The sequence below is a fragment of the Gigantopelta aegis genome, chromosome 6 (genome assembly GCF_016097555.1).
Source record: "Gigantopelta aegis isolate Gae_Host chromosome 6, Gae_host_genome, whole genome shotgun sequence".
Lineage (NCBI taxonomy): Eukaryota > Metazoa > Mollusca > Gastropoda > Neomphalida > Peltospiridae > Gigantopelta > Gigantopelta aegis.
This window is the reverse complement of record NC_054704.1, coordinates 89,857,591-89,872,591: the sequence shown is the minus strand read 5'-3', so window position 1 is coordinate 89,872,591 and position 15,001 is coordinate 89,857,591. Positions and strand designations below refer to the sequence as shown.

At 33.9% G+C, this 15,001-nt stretch overlaps 1 protein-coding gene and 1 long non-coding RNA gene across 2 annotated transcripts in view; one reads left to right on the top strand and one right to left on the bottom strand.

Annotated features, from left to right (window-relative positions):
* Window positions 1-7,992, top strand: part of LOC121375417 — a 32,062-nt gene extending 24,070 nt beyond the window's left edge. Inside the window, exon 3 of the long non-coding RNA XR_005958311.1 lies at window positions 7,787-7,992. This is a non-coding gene — a long non-coding RNA (uncharacterized LOC121375417). The remainder of the gene's footprint in view (window positions 1-7,786) is intronic.
* Window positions 1-15,001, bottom strand: part of LOC121375416 (meiotic recombination protein SPO11-like) — a 71,921-nt gene that overhangs the window by 13,826 nt on the left and 43,094 nt on the right. The gene's annotated exons all lie outside the window — the stretch shown is intronic.

Here is a 15,001-nt window from a genome sequence, read left to right as displayed (position 1 = left end):
ATTGTTGCTATCTATCCAGATTACATCTGTATATTAAAACACGTATGTGTGCCACACGAATGAAACATATACATAGAGACGGTCTGAACAAGGAAGAAAGGGACATACAGTTTATATGTGCAGGTGTTCAACGGGGTCTTCGTTTGCTTGTATACTCAAAAGGCGTTCATGTTTTAATGTTGGTCTCCCGTATGTAAATTGCACTTACAGGTGCGATTTCTATATGCGCGTTTATTGAATGCAAGGACAATGTATGTATATTAGTACACGTTCAAAAGCATTTACCTATATTTCATACTGACTGTCATTGCGAATCCAATGTCTTTATGTTTTCTTAAGATAACTTTAATATATTTCTAGTGAATTTGTCTTAGTCATCTTTACACTAGTATAATTACTTATGCGGGCGTGTTGGAGCCGGTAACGAGAGGTGAACCAAGTACCTAGTAGACTTAAACCTAATCGATTAACACACAAAAGCAAGAGTACTTCCGTTCCCATTTAAAAAAAAAAATCTTATTAAAAAAATATACGTTTGTCATATTTCGTAATCAATATCAATAAATGAAATACCCCAAATTAGGGGGAGGTGTGAGGGGAGGGTCGGAACTCTTTCCATCATTATATCTTCGAAACCGGTGTATGTCTATAAAAACCTCAAACGACCATGTAAAGTCAATAAAACCAAACACGGTCAACACCTGGCCTTCTAACCCGAGATTAGCGGTAATCTATTTAATTAATTTCAAACAGACAGGTGTGAACGTTACACCTGACTGGCGTCAACGTGGGCATTGATTCTTCACCCGCTTTTGTTCCCGCCATTGTTCATTTGTTATGTGGTCGTTTCAACAAATTTGTACCTCTTTTTTACTTACTTGATTACGTATGTGTTGACAATAAAACCGTATTTTCTCTGCTATCAAGTACCATTTATTGCATGTTCTTTCTATTTACTTAAAGTAATTAGGTTTTGTCGCTTGCTGCAGATATGCCGCCGTAGGCGACTTCTGTTGGTAGCTTTTCCTGAAAGAGGGTTATCTCAGCCATATAGTGTGGTGTTTTCAGGTATGGATTTTAAAAGTTGTTATTGAGATAACCATTTCGAGTGCGCGACATAATGATTGAAATGCGCCAGAGTTATCAAGTTTTAACATTGTATTGTATGCGTTACAACATAATCCTAAGACGATTTATTGATTCCGATACCGCGTAATACCGCATTCTGAATTCAACATAACCACACATAACCGACTTGTACAGGTGATCTGATATGAGTAAGACGTCATATATTATTATTATTAAAATGGGTGGGGGGTAAATAGAAAAACGTTGGGTGGGGTATGTCGGGGATATTAACCACTAACTAACCCCTGTGTTAGATAAGTTTGTTTTGTTTTAACGACACCACTAGAGCGCATTGATTAATTACTCATCGGCTATTGGATGTCAAACATTTGGTGATTCTGTATTTGGAATATCCTCTAGCCCTGCCCTGTTTATATGTTGTCAGAGGATACTCGAGCTACTAATTCTAATATATAATTTTAAAGAAAACCTGTTAATTTGTTTTCCATTAGCAGCAAGGGAACTTTTATATTTACTTTCCCACATACATGACAGCATATACCACAGCCTTTGATATACCAGTTGTGGGGCATTGGTTGGGATGGAGGAAAAACAATAGGAAAATGAGTTCATCAAGGTGGTTCGATCCCACGACGCAAGCACCTCAGGCGAGCACTCTACCAACTGAGCTAGATCCCGTGTCTGTGCTGGACAAACAACTGCAAGGACCTATTGTTGGTATTATCAGTCCAAACAATGATGATTTTTTTACTGTTTTTAAAATGATTTTTTTTTTATCAAATAGCTTTTTTCCCCAATGAATTTCCGTATGTGCGGTCAACTCCACAACTGCATGATTATGACAGTGCAAGTTAAACAAAAACTACAAAACGAAAGAGCACTAGAACACTTTTAAGTTGAATCGTCTCCATTTAGTGATGTGTTGAGCAGAACAGAACAAAACAGAACTTTGAGCAAGTTAACATTCTTATTTGACATTTCTTTTTTTCAATTGCCATTTTGAATGAGGACCAAATTTCAGTGGACGGTCGCGGTGTTGACACTCCTAAATGTAAATCATCCTATATCTAAATCATCCTATATCTAAATCATCCTATATCTAATTCATCCTATATCTAATTCGGAAGGAATGGTGTTGATACTTTAAAATGTTCTACATGCAGACACAACAAGTTGTCATATTATGTAGGTATTTTATATAATTTCATTGTTTAATTAGCAAAAAAAGGTTAGCTGCGGAGTTGACACACGACATACGCTTCAGATATGCTGAACTTACACCGATGAGTGCAAGATGAAAATTAATATATTACTATTCATAAAATGGCTTCCATTAACTTTTATCACATATGAGCTGTGAAAATTATAACTGAGAATAGTCAGTAACAAGTTAAAATCATTATGTTTTATTTTTATTGTTTGTAAAATATTCATATTGTAAAATGTTAAGAGAGACCTTAACTACTAACCGCCTTTTGGCCAAACCCCAAACCGCTACTGTTTTTGAATGGCAATAAATATTAGCAGTCTTTTTTAATTTGATTACATGAAATTACACAACTTTGAAAGAATGACCCATTGATCATTGTTTTTAAATATTTCAATTAACTCTTTTTTTTTCTTCTTTTTTTCAGCTTCGTTAAAAATTCGCCACTGTATGTTATTTTGTTTTTAGTCGTGATTCTTATTTCAAACTGATACATAATAAAAAAATTTTTACATACATAAACCTATATTAGCTTTCATTTTTTTTTTTTTCTGTTGGGTTGTTTTGATGGGTGAGGGTGTTCTTGGTGGGGTTTGTTTTGGTTTGTTTTGGGGTTGTTTTTTTTCTTTCTTGGACTTGTTTTTATGTATTGAAAAACACAGAATGTCGTCAAGGTTACACTGATTACGTACCTGAAAAACTGAGTCGTGAAAAACAAACCATCCCTTTGCAGCTGGCAGGTTTTTAACGAGTGCCCAGTGTTATATTGGCATAAAAACGTAGACAATTTGCATAGAAAATAGTATGATGGCTGATACTAAGAAAAAGGTAGTACATGTACTACATCAGTAAACGTTAGATACCATTAAATTTTACTAGTTGTTTTAAATTTATCGAACGACAAAAAGCGCTGAGCCGAATAAGTTTACAAACAACGCCATTTAACGGACATGAATGTAATATTCTAGTTCTTACATATCCTAAATGTTTTAACTCTAGATTAAAAATTAATTTGCACATCTTGTTCAAATAAAACTTAATTACGGCGTATGCATTTAAAGACACGATCTTGAGTAATTGTAATATTACGTACCGTTAAGATAGACAGACACATTCTTTATTTACTTATCACCTTGTGTACAGATTACAAGACAAGTGTTCTACAACAATAATACAATAATACAGTAATACCAGTGTTCTACAACAATAATACAATAATACAGTAATACCAGTGTTCTACAACAATAATACAATAATACAGTAATACCAGTGTTCTACAACAATAATACAATAATACAGTAATACCAGTGTTCTACAACAATAATACAATAATACAGTAATACAAGTGTTCTACAACAATAATACAATAATACAGTAATACAAGTGTTCTACAACAATAATACAATAATACAGTAATACCAGTGTTCTACAACAATAATACAATAATACAGTAATACCAGTGTTCTACAACAATAATACAATAATACAGTAATACCAGTGTTCTACAACAATAATACAATAATACAGTAATACCAGTACACAAGCCACGCCTGTGGAGTTATAAGAGACTTTAGAACTACTAAAAGACTATCAGAATTTTTTTTAAAAAGTATTGTATTTACAAGAAATAAAAGTAAAAACCATATATTATGAATATGTCTGTATGTATAAACATTGTTTGGCGACGTAATGAAATACGTTGGCAACATTTGGCTGTAATTTTAACAATATATGGGTGGCTTAAATGTCATGACATGTTTTCTTTATCTAAAAGGTTATCAAAGTTTACTACAGTAGATACTGCCTTTTTAAAAATATCTACTCTAATGTCAGCATAAAGACAGTGGATAAGAACATGTTGTTCAGATTCTACAGTATTAAGACAGTTAAAATAGGGTTTTTTGTGAATCTTCACATTTTCATACCTACTCGTTTCTAACCTTAAAGGCGCTGTACCACTAAGAATAAACTATTCTCATTCGTGTTTTTACTGCCGCACGTCATTCTTCGATATTGTTTAGATATAATCACACATCATAACATAATGAATTACCGTTACACTCTCCATTTTAAAACGGAGAAGCAGGGCGTGCTTATTCACTGGTTCGTGGTATTATTACAAAAAACATGGCGACAAACTTGTAGGTTATACAAAGTCAGTTGTTGATAATCGTTAATGGACATAACACACAAGTTTATTAAAACATAGTTATGTTTGTATTTTGCATTAGTATATGATATTATGATATACTGATATGAGATTGTGAGTTTGTTAAAGTCGCAGACCCTAGTTTCAGACCGCCAATATAAACACAGTTTGGTAAATCTACAAATCTGTAACACTTATGTATACAGTTACAATAAAGTAAAAAAAAACCAGTTTATGCCGTTGAAACTGGGAAATACCCTTTAAAAATAGTCTAAAGCTCGTCTCCATAACTGTTAATTCTCAGATGTACGTGCGTTTATAGAATTATGGTAAATGCATATCGCGGTATTACACACGTCAGTGTGACCTGGAACACTCAAATCCACGGAAATGGATAATAAGGAATGGAATGTCAGCAATGTCTGATTTCAATTATCAAAAAACAGATGTAACAGTAAAAAAATACACAGAAGTTTTAAAAAACCAAGGCCTGTCACTTTAAAATTGCATATGTATTTGTGCTTTGCATTAGTAAATAATAATATATGACATGGTGAGGCGAAAATAGAGCTTTAAAGATAATGACTCGAGTTGGCTGCTATTGTAATATGCTTTCGATAATAAACATGTTTTACTACTAAGATTAATTAATACATATTAAAGAGTTTTCTTGTTTAGAATATTAATTTCTGTGTAGCCTATTCAGTTGGACTTTTTTTTAGTACCGGTATTTCAAAATGGATTCCTAATAATTTATACGTACGAAATAATATATTGAGATTGACCTACTGCAAACATTGGGACGACCAGAACCGGACACACAGAACTGGATATGTAGACTGATACTTTAATTAGAAAATTGATCTAATGAGTAATTTTAATTGTTCATTTGGCTCTGTAGTCGGGGGTGGGGGGTGGGGGGATTAACATAACAATGGCGGCAAACACGGGTCTTTTTTTTCTCATAGTCATAGGTAGTTGGAAGGCGACACGTCTACTAGAACAAAATGGAGAAAATAAACTCCGTACTTATATAACTTTTAAACACGGTTTTACCACTGAATTTTATGTTACTGCGTCTATGCCTAAGTCATATCGGTGGTTCCGCGCCTTTAAGGTTAGAAACGGGTAGATATGAACATTTGAATATTCACAAAAGAGCCTGTTTTAACTCTTTTAATTATGTAGAATCTTAGGAACATGTTCTTATTCACTGTCCTCTTTATGGTGACATTAGAGTAAAAAACATTTAAAAGGCAGTATCTACTGTAGTAAACTTTGATAACCTTTTAGATAAAGAAAACATGTCATTACTTTAAGCCACCCGGGTATTGTTATAATTACAGCCATAAGTTACCATCTTATTTTATTACGTCGTCAAATATTTTTATACACATGGACATATACATATTTTAGGGGATTTAGTTTTACTTCTTGTAAATACAATACTTTTAAAATGTTTTTGATAGTCTTTTGATAGTTTTAAAGTCTCTCATAACGTCAAAGGAGTGGCTTGTGTACTTATACTACTGTATTATTGTGTTATTACTGTTGAACTCTTGTTTTGTTATTGTCATCTGTACACAAGGTGAGACGTAAATAAAGAATTTGTTTCTCTTGGTAGAAATCAGTTTTGATATGTGAATTTCAGTGGACGGTTTCTCTGTGACATTTAGATCATTACCACGAACACCGAATCGGATGTCTATATATCGATCTCCAATATATGTGCGATATAATCGCATAGATCTAACAATCGTGCGTAACCTCTTCCCCGTTACCTGCACATAAGAATAGAAAAAAATTAATGTTTTATTTAACGACGCACTCAACACATTGTATTTACGGTTATATGGCGTCAGACATATGGTTAAGGACCACACAGATATTGAGAGAGGAAACCCGCTGTCGCCACTTCATGGGCTACTCTTTTCAATTAGCAGCTAGGGATCTTTTACATGCACCATGCCACAGACAGGGTAGTACATACCACGGCCTTTGATATACCAGTCGTGGTGCACTGGCTCGAACGAGAAATAGACCAATGGGCCCACCGACGGGGATCGATCCCACACCGACCGCACATCGAGCGAGCGCTGTACTACTGGGCTACGTCTCGCCCCCCCCCCCCCCCCCCCCCCCCACACACACACACACATATAAGAATACGACCAGCAAACTCAGCGTTAACGGTTCTAAACTCGATGGCCTAAACAAGAAATATGTATTAACGTTGGTGAAAATGTGATAAATATATTACTGACTGACTGACTGACTGACTGGCTGACTGACTGAATGAATGAAGGAACGAACGAACGAACGAACGAACGAACGAACAACACTCTCTGTCTCCGCTAGACTGTAGGTAGAGTTCATTAGTGCTTTAAAACAATAAATGTGTTCTTTACTAATGGATGACGAAAATACCTTGTTTTTCACTTGGCATGTTACATACACAAATATTCTTGACCACTATTGTTGTTGCGGTGATGGTGGCGGTTGTTTATTGTTTTGGTGTGTTATTGCAGCTATTATTGTTGTTTTAGTCGTTTTCGATATTGTTGTTATCATTCCTTCTGTACAAAACAATGTATACATATATAGTGTATTTGCCCTACGACTTGAATGGTAATTAATTTTAAGATAATGATGATGATGATGATGATTGTGTAGATGATGATGATGTAGATGATGGTGTAGATGATGATGATGATGATGATGTAGATGATGGTGTAGATGATGATGATGATGATGATGTAGATGATGGTGTAGATGATGATGATGATGACGACGACGTGTGTGTATGTGACAACAGTATGTGTTATGTATATGCATATGCGCGTGTGTGTGTGTGTGTGCGCGCGCGCGCGTGTGTGTGTGTGTGTGTGTGTGTCTATATACATGTATATATATATATATATATATATATATATATATATATATATAAAACAAAAGACACATTTTACACAGATAATTTCACATAAAATTATACTTATCTGAACCGTAAGCAAACGCTTTATTGTTATTGTAATTTACTTTAAATATTTTAATTAATAATTTTTATGTTTTTCCTACCGGCGACACGAAATATAGGCCCTATTACACTGCTCATAAGCTACGACTTCCCCACATTGTAGTACAATTCATTAATTGACTGATTTATTCATTCATTCATTCATTCAATCAATAATTAAAAATATTCATTCATGTGTTCATTCGTTTCTTCGTTCGTTCGTTTGTTCATTTATACATTATTTAATTTAACCGTTTATTCATTCATCCATTCTTTCGTATATTCATTTCATCCGTTTGTATATTTATTCATCCGTTATTCATTCCAGTTCTGCCTGGAGGTTGCCCTAGAAGAAACACGGAGACACTGTAATAATGCATTGGTCTTCCCGCCGTGCGATCAGCTACTGGCCGTGTCAGAGACCGGACCCATGGTAGGCATGCCTGAACCGTAAACATTTTGATCTGATCTGATACATGCCATTAACCTGTTAACCGTCACATAGGCGACATAACCTCGAGAAGAAAAATAAAACAAAAGTCATCGTCAAAACAAAATATTTTCTTCTCTTTTTTCGTTATGTTTTTGTTTAGGCCCTATTTACATATTTTTATGAGGTACAGAATTGTTTCTGAAAACATATTTACCATTAAAAATACTGCTCGACATTTTTGTACATTTTTACATAAATGGTAGAATGAAAATATTCAATGTAAGTTGGGGTGGGTGTTAAAATCATAATAAGATAAATGGGTGAACTATATGGGGGGATTGTGACTTGTAAGATATTATGTAATGAATACTTTTTTAAAAGAAAAAATAATCTAATAACTGCATGAATTATGTAGTTTTAGGAAATTAATTATCACTAATAAAGTCTGAATACATGTATATATATAATTTGTTTCATTCGGTTTCTTCTCTCTGTTTTTGCCCGCTTCCTGTTTTTTTCCTACCCTATTTTTCTGTTTTCTTTTTTCACCCTCTTTGCTTCTTTCGTACATATCATATAGATACTTGCACGTGTTTGTCCCGGCTGCACGTGTAAAGGTGTAGCGTGGGTTAGACTGTCTGTGAATGCATCCTCTAGATTACATGGCGCCACTCCAGACATGTTACATATTATCTCTCGGTAATTTTCGTAAAAATAACTTTTTCCTCATGAAATATTGCGGACGAGTAGTGGAGGCATTTTTTACAAAAACAAGATGGGCTGGAAGTCGTGAAACCGTGTTTATTTTATAAGGCTTATTTTAAAAGACAAGGAGTGTGGGGGTTTTTTTTTAAGTTCCATGTAAAGACTACGAATGCAACAGTTCTCTGTGAAAACGATCCAGCGAACTGAAGAAGATACCCGGTCTTGTTTGTTCGGAGGCGTCGCGTTGTCGGAATCGTACACCCTGTTCGACGTCGAAACATGTTATTATTTGCGAAGCCATTATTTCGCCTTGTTTTTTAAATATGTGATTGAACACCGCCGACTCAAAGAGAAGGTATCGGCGATATTGTGTTGAATGTGTGTTTGTTTAGGAGATAGACGGCTTCATGGCGTTATAATTGGAACATCTACAAGACGACGTGGATTTTGGTTTCAAGGGTATGATTGATAACTGACTGGTGACCGGTTGCTTGCTGACGACATAGGGCAAACATTGTTGTATAGCGTGACGAACAAGTGTGATTGGTCCTGGATCCATAACCTCAACTGCAAAATTATTTTGATTTCGAACATAAGCGTACGAGATGAGGGTGTTGCGGGAAGTGGGTAACTGTCACCCTAGTGCTGGGTCAAATCTTCAAATTAGGGCAAATATGATAGAGATATTTGGCCAAAATGAGCTGGCTGAAACTTTTTCACCCTGTATTTCCATCATTTTACCCACAATATCAGTTGTAATTCATGTAAAAATGTGTAGTTATTCGTTTACAACTTTATATAGATGTTTGCAGTAGTGCTAATATTGGTATGGTTTTGAAACTGAATCATTTAAAAAGTATATCCTTATGGAGACCATCTTTTCATGACATTTAAGAATACTGTTTACATCTACTTTCATATACCAGATCCAAAAGAAATACTTTTGAAGCGGGGAAGGGGGATTTCTGGAGATTGTGCGACATTTTAATTAACAGATTAACAGAATTTTTTAATGTGTTTTCTTCTATTTGCAAAGGGTGGTGGGTAGAAGTGTAAAGGGGAAGCATGGTCTTTCCTGCTCCAAGACTCACACCAGGTTGTTCTGTATCCGTGTAGGGGCGAGGTTAATCGCATTATTAAAGCAACCGCATGAATTCTAATGTTCTTTGGATCGACCCCACATGGTTGACACCTTGAATTATTCCCTGTTCACACCGGTATTTTATTTAAAATTTAAAGACTACGCATCGTGCTGCCCTGTTTATGGAAAGGTACATACGACATACACAAGAAATTATTAAAATTCCATACTGTTATTAAAATAATGGTGCTGGTCTGTGTTTGGAAAAGTGCATAATTATATACAGTTCCTAACTGATTACTAAACAAAGACCACGCAATGTACTTACCTGTTTTAGGAAACGTTTAGTGATACTACACCACTTTATCATGAAGTTGCGTGCCTTGATTATATGTTGTTATACCCCGGGAATACTTTGTAAGTCTAAACGATTGGAACTAAATTGATGAACTTGAATTAAATTAAAAAGTAAAAATTATTGTACCAGTTACACACTTCTAAAACTTTTTAAAGAGTTTATCCCATGAAAAAATAATTAACACATTTACATTTGCTTTATATGCACGTGGCTCAAGTATAATGGGTAACATTGAAAACACAAATTATTTTTACAAACCTTTATGCAATTATAATGTTGCAACTAAAAATCCATGGAGGATACACACTTTAGTCAGAAGATAATAGTCAGCTATAAGAGGAAGAATTGGGGGATCTAGGGTCTATATTTTTTCTTCTGTTTTTGTTTTTAAATGACCACAGAAAGAATTTGAAAAGCAAAAATAAAATCAATTTAATATAATAATCGTTATTATAATTGTAAAATATGCCTTGTATCTGGAGCAGTCTTTGTTTTCCGAGTAAATATATTTATCGAAATTTCTGTAAACGTTTATTCTATAAACAACATTCTAAAAACATCACTTCATTTTGGCATATTTACAGTGATATATATGTGTTCCAAGTAAGTGATTTAGCAGCAGACTTTCATTTGGATTACCAAGCAGAATAGCACAGATGTTTATATTGATTAGTCTGTCTATTTTCATTTCAAATCACTGTGTAAAATTTTATCACAGTACACTAATATACTGGCATCGAAAAACAAATGTTCTAATGATTCAACATCGATCGTTCGAAGAGAAGGTACACATATTGTCAATCTGTATTCCACATATTCAAAAATAAGAATTAGTTGTTAAAATTCGGTGCATAAGCTGTTTTAGTAATAATTGTTATTTTTGAGATTAGTTATCAAGATATTTGGATAGGAAGCTCTCTGTAAATTTATAATTACGTTTTTGTGACCATTTATAAACTAATTCGTGACAGATTTTGACTGAATGGATTGTAAGTAAATATTATATATAAATAGACATTACATAAATTTTCAATTTAGTGAGAATAGTATTAGCAAATAATAGTCCATATTAAATCGGTGATCTTTTATTTTACGAAGTCATAGCCATAACCTCGGAATATAGTTGATTAGTGTAAAATGTAAAACATAATCACCATGTAGTTAAAATTATCGTTGTAATTTCACCATTTGGAAGACATAGGTCACTTATAAAGCAAAGGCCCACTTCTAAAAGTTAGTGAGGTTGTTTAATGTACCATAATCATATGTACGTTTCACTGTGCCAACGCTTTCTCACGCAACGTTTAATTTGCAGAATTTCAATAATTAATTTATTTTAATGTCATTATTTAGTACTTTTAGTTTAATGTTGATTATTATTATAATTATTCGTGGAATAATATTAACTGAAATCTGAAATGAAATCGTATCATGTTTGATGGTAAACATTTGGAGGCTACATTTACTAGCTTAGCTTAGTAACTTGTTTAACGTGTCCATATACCACTAGGGTTTCGAACACGCCTATCCCGAGTCCGGCCTCCGATAGGATCGGGGGTCTGACTCGGGACAGGGATATATATTTACTAAATACGATCTATCACTGACCAAAATGATGGCTGATGTTGTTCTAGAGTTTGAATTTATGCATACATTTTCATCTCTTTGGAGGAAACTCCTGCACATTTTTAAAAATCGTTTTAGATGAATTGACGAACCTGACAGCTGAGGTAGCAGTACTCATAACGGGTTTCAACGGAGGGGGGGGGGAGGTATGCTCGCGACCACCTGATATCACCACTGTTATGACAGTGATTCATGAGTGCATGTCTTCACAGCTGTACTTGTTCCAAAGAGCTCTGACCTGTGCTAGTTTTGTAAACTAGTATGGGAGTGGCAGTCCTCTTTCGGCGGTACAAAACGTGTGTATTGTCCAGTAAAGGGGGTCCTCGGGAATGACAGTCGTCTTATAGACGAAGTACTAGACAGAAATTCGTGGAATCAACCACTAGTTTGCAGTTAAAGTTTGTTTTGTTTAACGACACCACTGGAGTAAATTGATTAATTAATCATCGGCTATGTGATGTCAAAGTTGCAAAACATTCGGTAATTCTGATTGAGGAAACCCACAACATTTTTCCTAATGCCGCAAGAGATATTTTATATCCACTTTCCTACAGACAGGGAAACACATACCACGGCCTTTGTTCACTTGTGGTGCACTGGTTGGGACGAGAAGAAAAAAACAATCAGCTGAATGGATCCACCGAAATGGTTTGATCCTGCGACGCAAGCATCTCGAGCGAGAACTCAACCGACTGAGTTAAATCCCGCCCTCTATTTTGCAGAGATACGGTTTTGACCATGCATAACAGTTTTGTTGTTCAGATTGATTGACTCAACTTATTATTTCCAAAACTAATTTTTCATGAATTATGACAGCTATCACTCTAATATGATTTTTTTTAGTTTGGTTGAATAAAGGACAGCAGTTATCTTAGCTTTAATTTTTAAAATATGAGTACAAAATTACAAATATGAACTATTATTATTGCATTTGTAAACAACGCTGTTGAAAGAGGCTTTTTATCAATTCAGTTCCAACTATTAATAAATAAATAAATACAAATCAATATATAAATAGACAGAAAGACAAACAGACAAGACATGAAGATGGATCGGTGGATGTTCTTCGATAGATAGACAGACAGACAGACAGAGAGACAGAGAGAGAGACAGAGAGACAGACAGATAGATAGATAGATAGATAGATAGATGGATAGAATTCACAATTATTTTGTATTTAATTATTTTGTATTTAATTACAAGTAGGCTAAACAGGTTTTTGAAGTAATAATAAGTTGTAAACCGAAATACATGCCCAGTTCTTTACACCCCTGCGCGTGCTGTAACCTCACCGTGGTGCAGGGGTGTAACATTCTCTTTGAGAATGGCCAATACAGCACAAATTGAAGTTTAGAGTAAAATTCGGTGTCCGTAAAATTCTGTGATATTTGTATTTGTATGTTTGTACAGTTCTTTACACTGTTTTTGTTTAAACCTTGAATTTTTATGTTGATATTGATCATCACTTTATTTATTTGCATTACCATAGTTTGACACCCAATAGCCGATGTATTTTTCGTGCTGAGGTGTTGTTAAACATTCATTCATTCATTCTAGGTCTTTACAAACGACTGATACTTTATTCCATGTTACAATAATACAAATATGGTGGAAATATATTGGTGAAATTTTTATATTTTTGTTTATTACTTTTATACATTTTTCTTGTTGTTTTTTAATCGGATTACGCAATGATTGTAAATGTTTATGGCATGGACATCTAATACTGATGACGTTGTAAATAATAATACCTGGATAAAATATTAATGTTACAGATATTCCGTATATAATATATATTATAATTTAAATATGGGGTAATTGATGTAAATACTATTCAACAATTCGTCAACAAGTCACAACTTAACATTCCCGTAAAAAGGGGAGGGGCGGTTTAGCGAAGCATGTCCACCGACGAAATAGATCACAGGTTTTGTGTTGTAAATCAATTACAGGTAATTTTGTGTTCAACACCTGAATGGTCTATTCCGTAATTTTATTTCATTTTTTTTCCCATTATTTTTTTTCTTTCTTCAAAAATCGCATCTGAGCCCATTCATATGCCATTGTGAGCTGGAGTGGGTAAAAAAGGCGCGTTATGTTGCGCTGACTTGCAGTGTTTACACGTGACCACCAGTGTAAAGGGCCCTGACGCCACGATGTCGCGCGCGCACCTGGCCGTCTGTCTCTCGACATGTTTGGTCGACATTCTTTCACACACACACACATGGCTAGCGACCCGGTTGCTTACAGCGCTTTATAGCAATTACTCGCTCTACGCTTTTCCCACAGCGTCGAGTAATCGGTTGTAGGGGGGCGACCGGATCATTTGGCGCAACAATCCAAAACTGCTCTTTATCCCAACCACAGTGAATAGGCGCTAACGTATTAAAGAAATGATTATCTTCCACCTACCCACAGGACGGGAATAACTGTAAAAATAATATTTGTACCTGTGGAGATTATGACTCATTAGTTTTAGGTTTAGTTTTTAATTTTTACATTTAGACTTTATTAGAATTTTTTTTAATTTTTTATTTATTCATCACTTTTATTAATTACTCTCTTTTCTCTGAGTGTGAGTGTGATGGTTTTTGTTTTATTTTAATTTTTAATTTTAATGATTTCTTATTAATAATACTGTTTTTCTTGTTAAATAGATGTTATTAAATAAAAAAATTTTTTATTTTGGTGATATTTTGAGTAACCTGGTGGCGTGTATAAAATAATAGCACAAGATTTATTATAATAGTATTAATAATTTCTGCAGAAAATCTAAATTATATATTTTATAATATACATAAAAATAACAAGAATAAAGTTAATTATTGGTTACTTGTGATATGTACAATGTTCGTTTTATTTAGCTAGCTTTTAATCAAAGTTTTCATGAAATACAGCTATTACAATAATATATTAACAAGACAAGAACATGACTTGATACCAAAAACAGTTATGAAAGAAAATAAACGATATAAAATGGTATGATCTTAATGCTACAAATAACAAAAGGTTCTTCATATATAAAATTATTAGATTAATGTCGTAGTGGGGTGGGTGGAAGGGTTGTATTTTTAATACTTATGGGTCATAATTTGGTTGATATACATGTATATATGTATATATAAATATATGTGTGTGTGTGTGTGTGTGTATATATATATATTAATACAGTTAAAACTATTTTCTCATTGCGGGTTAATTTTGTCAAATGTGTTGTTTAAAAACTAGCATTTATAATTATAAATATATAACATATATATATATCTAAAAATAAATTTCAAGAGAAATTGAAGAAATTGTTTTATTACAGTATATCTTTTTATATATGATCTTTTAACAT